The sequence below is a fragment of the Herpailurus yagouaroundi genome, unplaced genomic scaffold (assembly GCF_014898765.1).
Source record: "Herpailurus yagouaroundi ecotype Mexico unplaced genomic scaffold, PumYag 77, whole genome shotgun sequence".
NCBI classification, from domain to species: domain Eukaryota; kingdom Metazoa; phylum Chordata; class Mammalia; order Carnivora; family Felidae; genus Herpailurus; species Herpailurus yagouaroundi.
Window position 1 is genome coordinate 2,808,623 of NW_024412388.1, and position 6,618 is coordinate 2,815,240.

Here is a 6,618-nt window from a genome sequence, read left to right on the forward strand (position 1 = left end):
AAAGCTTAGTGAACTATATGCCTCAGATCTTTTTTTTTAATGTTTATTTATTTTTGAAGGAGAGAGCGACAGAGTGTGAGTGGGGGAGGGGCAGAGAGAGAGAGAGAAAGACACAGGAACTGAAGAAGCTCCTGGCTCTGAGCTGTCAGCACAGAGCCCGACGCGGGGCTCGAACTCACAAGCCATGAGATCATGACCTGAGCCGAAGTCAGAAGCTTAAGTGACTGAACCACCCAGGCGCCCCTATGCCTCAGATCTTTGTGTGTTACGGTGTTGTGTTGTACATCATCCCTTGATTGAAAACCAGCAACAGAACAGGTCTCAGATTGCCCGCATCACAATGAGATAAGCTTCCGGAAGATTCTGAAGTCTGAAAACCTGTGTGGCAGACATACAGGCTGATCATTCAGTCTCCATCCAAACTGGGGCACTAGAGGCAGGGCAGAAGAGGCGGGCACTAAAAATAATTACAGGTGTGTATTTTTGAAGTATTTCCTTTGGGTAAGTGGGTTTTATTATATTCGTAGACCCATTGGAATTTTTTTTTTAAAGAGTAGCATTTTTCATTAGAATGTTAGCATTAAAAATTTTTCCATAAAACTACTTGTGTCCTCCCTCAAAACTGTAATTTTTTTGGTTAGTACATTTGAAATTGTTGACACTTTAAGATGTCTCCTCTCTGTCAGACCATAACATTTTTAATTGAGATGATTTTCTCTCTGCAGGTGCAGGGGTACCTGGTAAGCTCAGAGCAAATTCAGCTCTACAGAGAACATGTTCACGGCTAGTTTTTCTCCACATTGAAACGTGTAAATATTTCACCCAAATGCATTTATGGAGACTGGCTTCTTGTTTCTGTCCTGAGGAGCTTTCTTTGGCAAATACTCCGACGAGGTAAGAACTCATCAAATAAGTTACCTGTTTTGACGTTGTTCTCATACGTGATTCTCTCGAACGTTTCTTTATGTTTAGATGCAGCGAACTTGAAGATGTTTTTATTTTGTTCTGTTCCAGTGCAAAATACTAATTTGCTTAATGAAAATTAGGGCTTCATTAAAAGATGCTGTCTACTAGTTGAGCTATTATTCCAAAGCACAATCATATCATTTCTTTCTTTTTTTTAATTTTGAGGGGGGAGGGGCAGAGGACGTGGGGGGCAGAGAGGGGGGAGGGGCAGAGGACGTGGGGGACAGAGAGAGAGAGAGAAAATCTCAAGCAGGCTCCGTGCTCAGCATGGGGCTCCAACCCATGCCCCTGGGATCATGACCTGAGCCGAAATCAAGAGTCGGACGCTCAACCGACCGAGCCACCCAGGCGCCCCAGTCATATAATTTCTAAGCCAAATCCTATATGCTGTCAGGACTTGTTTCATTTGTCACCCCCTCAACCTTGTATCAGATAAATATAGTGTCTTCCTGTTTGCAAGCTTGCTTTCAATAACTATAATTTCCTCAAAGGCTCCAAAGCTGGAGTTTCTGTTGGCTATTGCCATTGTCGTTAAATTGTCTGATGCAACCAAAACACTCAGAGGGTTTATTTACAAAAGTTTCAGGCCATCATCACAGGACACTCAGATGCATTTACAAAGCTCTCCAAAAGCTCAAGTGTTCCCACAACCTTCCTCATGGCGGGCAGCAAGGCACAAACTACCACATGGAAGGTTTTATTTTTTTTTTTAATTCATTTTAATTCAGTATCTTCTTGCTATAACAGGTCGCTCTTTAGTTACTTTAACTGAGTGCACATAAATATTTGTAAATTTGTCCACGACACTGACATGATTTGATCTGTGACAACTTACGTGATCTGATGGTTACATCGGCTCACCGCGTTGGGCACAATTTTGAATTGTGTGTTCTCCACAACCTGCTCTTCCTTCAGATATCTGCTCCACACGTCTTTTTACTATAAGAACACGGCTTTTGTGAGGAAGCTTCCATCGCATACACATGCGTATTATCACCACCATAAAACAAGTAGCTTTATCTGCAGGGGGGGAACTTCCTCAGTGAATTTGCTAGTGCTTGTAAGAATCTCAGGTGCTTTGCCTCCAACAGGATGAAATTGTGAAAGTGGTATTTCTAGGTCATAAATTGGACTGAAGACGTTGAACCTTTCTTGGAGTTCACCGATTTCCCGTCTGAAGTATCTGAGGACATGGGTTAAGATTGGCTCCCTTTACCAGTTTGCCAAATCCTTCTTCTGCTGGTGGCACTGACGTATTAACAGCTAACGGCTGGCCTTTCACACGTGCACAAGAAAAGTTAGAATCTGAAATGAGCCGGCTGAGTTTGGAAGGACGGAGGGTAACCTAAAAGAAAAGTCATGCCTCCAGGTGAGATGTGCAAGAGACCTTCTGCAGCCACACGTGGTAAAATCCTGTCTTTGGGCAAAGCCTTCCTCAAGGGACCACTGATGTTGGAGGCAGAAGCTTCTGTGTGATCCGTGTCCTTGCGAGGGCCTGCGGACAACATGAATGAGCATTTTGTGCCAACTATAGCTTCCGCGTAATTGTAATGACCTCGAGAAATTCAAACACTTGGTTTTCGATAAACGTGTACTTTCATTATTTTAGCTCATTGCTGCCAAAGGGCTTTATTGCAAAATTTTAAAAGCATTAGCAAACAATAAAATAAGCACTTGGTTGTGTCTTTATCCCTGCTATAAAGAAAGGACCGTTTGTAGCGAGAGCGTGCCTGCTGCTCCCGGTCTGTATGCCCTACGGCAGGATGGCTGGCCTCGGCCTTCATCAGGTTTCACATACGTTCAGCTTATAATGTCCCACCGATCCCACTGACTGCCAGCTGGGGGCTTTGGGGTTTTGTGGGTGGTGGCATGGGCCACAGCACACCCGGCTGTCCACCAAGTGTGGCCCTTGCTGGGAGGCAGGAGAGGCAGACACAGGGTCTGGAAAGCGTCTCCAGAACAGTCTGTCATCACGGGCGGTCTTTCAGCTTCGACCATGTGTTAACTTAAAACTGCTCACTGCAGGGGTGCCTGGGGGCTCTGTCGGCTCAGCATCCAACTTCGGCTCAGGTCACGATCTCACAGTTTGTGAGTTCAAGCCCCGCGTCGGGCTCTGTGCTGACAGCTCAGACCCTAGAGGGGTCAGTTCACGGACACAGACAGGAGATGGGTGGGTGGGCACCAGGGGCTGGCGGAGGGGGTACACAGCTCGCGTTTAACGGGGACAGAGGGAAAGGTTCTGCAGACGAGCTGCCTGTTAGTGCAAATGCACTGAATGCTACCAAACCTCACACCTAAAAATGGTTCGGGGTAGATTTCATGTGGTGTGTATATTTTATCACAATTTTGTTAAATTAAAAAAAAGGGGGGGGGTGGCGCCTGGGTGGCTCAGTCGGTTAAGCATCCAACTTCAGCTCAGGTCATGATCTCACAGTCCGTGAGTTCGAGCCCCACGTCGGGCTCTGTGCTGACAGCTCAGAGCCTGGAGCCTGCTTCAGATTCTGTGTCTCCCTCTCTCTCTGCCCCTCCCCTGCTCATGCTCTGTCTCAAAAATTAGTAAACATTAAAAAAAAATTTAGATAAATAAAACTGCTCACTGCACACATGGAGAACACTAGCAGACAAGACCGTCCCAGAAACCAGGGACCAAAAGGTGGCACTTCCCAGACCGCACCTGCTCATTTTAACATTCACCACAATACTTGGTTAGAATGTGAAAACCCCGGCAGAAATGCCAAACTGACAAGGGCAGGGGCAGCAGGTGTAGACCGGGCCTGAGGTCACTGTTGTGGCTGGTGTTTGTACGACCCTCCCCAAACCCATATATTGAAATTCTAAACCCCAACGTTTCGGTATTTGGAGGTGAGACCTTTGGGAGGTAATTAGGTCATAAGGGTGGGTCCCTCGTGAGTGAGTGGTATCGGTGCCCTGAAACAAGAGCCCAGAGCTCTCCTTTCCCGCTTCCACCAGGAAGCCGGCCGTCGCCAGATACCGCGTGCCTCAGTCTTAGCCTCCCAGGCTCCGGAGCAGTAAATGCCGGCTGTGTTTGAGCTCCCGGCCTCTGGTGCTCTGTGGTAGCGGCCTGAGCGGGGACGCAGTCACCCTACTGGGGGATAATCAGCCGTTCCTGCCAGCGTGTCCATGAGCCCAGGAGCCAAGAGACTTGATTTTTCTCTTCTCCTGTCCTCACCCAACGCCTCCAGACCAGGGGGTTGGCCCCGTGTCTCCCGGCGGCCACCCCACCGTGGCTGAGACAGAATCTTCAGACTTTGCCTTCTCTCACGTTCACCCACCACCCGCGTGGGCACTGTGGCAGGGGCCCCGAGTCAGCATTTCAGCAAGACTTCTGTGGTTCCCGTGCCCGTGGGCGCCTTCCCCCCAGCTGGCTCTCAGGCCAGTCCTGGCCCAGAGACCCCTCCCGCGGCAACTTTGTCAGGGAGCTCGGGCTGGAGGCCGTGAGCAGGCATCCCTCCGCCCCACTCACATGCACCGACACTTGCTTTCTCGACCGTGAACCGGGCCCCAGAGATGAGGCCAGTGGGACGAGACGGGGAGAGGGCTGGAACTTCCCGGAGAACCGCTTCCCGGTGTTGCCACGTGCTTTACATCCACGATCAGACAGTCCCCACCGCAGCTCCGGAAGGCAAGCGGCCCAAACTGCCTGAGGCGACAGAGGGGGTCCTCGGCCCCGCGTGGGGGTGGCCCGGGGAGCAGCGGGCCCCCGACAGGCCGGGTCCCTGAACCCAAGCCTTGTGTCCGGGGCCCCTCCCGACCCCTGGCCTCTCGCTGTGGCACCTTCGTCCCCTGGGCTCTCTGCACCGGCAGACCGGGCTGGCTCTCTCTGCCATCTGCCCCCTCTGTGGCGCACCAGATGCTGGAGCCCGGTGTCCTGGCTTGATCCGGGAGCCGTTCTTCCCGAGTTGTTCATCTTCTCCCCCTCCAACGCATCATCCTTGAGGCCCGCCACGGCGGCACCTTCTCCATCCCGGCTGCCAGAAGGAGGAAGCCCGTGGAGGGAGGGGCTCCTTTGGGGAGGTTTGAACAGAGTCGGTCTCTCTGCTCACCGTCCGCCGGCCTGCAGACACGTGGCCTCCTCTACAGAAAGGGAGGCTGGATATCTGGCAGCTCCATGTGCAGGAGGAGAGGGAGGCAGTCCCCGGGCACCAGCAGGGTCTCCTGGAGCCATGCCTCCAACCGGCGGCCTGTGTTCAGAGCCACGCCCTGCTCTGGGGACGGCCCCGCCTCCTTCTTGTGGGGGGAGGGGCTTGAGGACGCTGTCATCAGGACCCACGGCTCGTTCAGGGAGCCTGGTTCCCCGGGAGGGATGCCGTACAAACACCCCCACTCTCCCAGGTTTTTGCAGGTGAGCAAACTGAAGCCCAGAGGCTTTCTCTTGTCTGTGCCCAGGCCACACGGCTGCTTCTCTCAGGGCGGAGCTTTGAACTCAGGTGGATCTGACTCTAGAACCCACGTCCCGTCCAGGGGACCATTCCACCCCACCTGCTCACCTCCCCTGGCTCGCTTGGAGGTTACCCCTGGCCTGGGGCAGTGTTAGCCCTGTGCGTGGAGCCCTTGGTGCCTCCCTGCCCCCACGACCAGCATCTCTGCTTATTTGTCTCCCTTCCCCCTGGGATCCTGCTCCGTCACTGAGGCACGACCAGGGGACCTGAAGAAGTGAGGCTCCCTCGGGGCTCCCCTGCTCCCGTGGACGAGCATGGGAGTCCCGTCTGGAGGAGGAGTGCACTCGGGGTGCTTCTGCTGCCCCGGGAGGGCCACATCCTTGCACCTGCGTGGGGCAGCCACTCACAAGGTGCTATTCTCACAACAGAAATAAATCAATACCTCCCCGAGGCACATTGCACGCAGACACGCATTGAGAGAGGATACAGAGCGATTTGTCCAAATTATAAACGGAGGACTTTCCAGACAGATCCGTGGCAGTACTTTGATTTCCATGCGTTCTGCACTATGACGAGGGCAAGCTTGAAGCTCCCTCCCGTCCGTGGTCATCGGGTCTGTCAATGACCCAATAAACTGAATCACCTTATGGAAGCCTGCCCTTAATGTGTATGTGTTTATTTTGAGAAAGAGAGAGAGAGAAAGCAAGGGAGGGGCAGAGAGAGAGGAGAGAATCCCAAGCAGGCTCTACGCTTTTAGCGTGGAGCCCGATGCGGGGCTCGAACTCACAAACCGTGAGACCATGACCTGAGCCGAAATCAAGAGTCTGACGTATAACGACTGAGCCACCCAGGCGCCCCCAGGCTGCCTTTCATTCCGAGTGTGCTTTGATTGGGCGCCTATTATGTGCCCGACAGAGCTAAACACGCACAAGGGGGTCTGGGGAGAGAATGGAAGGAGCAGAATTATAGGAAGGAGGTGATCAAGTGTCTTCAGGGGACCCTCTGTCGTGGGCTCCTACCACCCCTCATGTCATGTGTGTGGCCTGGGCGGATACCATCCTTCATTTGGCAATGGTTTGCTGAACACGTGTGCTCCCGGACACCTGCTTCCAGGTGTGTGTGTAGAGATACAGGATGGCCGCCCAGACCACCCGTGTAGGGGACACGTGACAGGTAAGCACAGAGCCAAGTGCCGGCTACGTGCTGGCCCCTGCTAAGGGTTGGGCAGAGGACCCTTAACCTGGCCAGGAGG

At 52.6% G+C, this 6,618-nt stretch overlaps 1 long non-coding RNA gene across 1 annotated transcript; it reads left to right on the top strand.

Moving 5' to 3' along the window:
• Positions 1–310: 310 nt before the first annotated feature.
• LOC121018046 (uncharacterized) lies at positions 311–2,574 on the top strand. Its single transcript, XR_005785008.1, has 3 exons — positions 311–473; positions 726–894; positions 2,058–2,574. It is a non-coding gene; the product is annotated as an uncharacterized LOC121018046 (long non-coding RNA).
• The last annotated feature ends 4,044 nt before the right edge of the window (positions 2,575–6,618 follow it).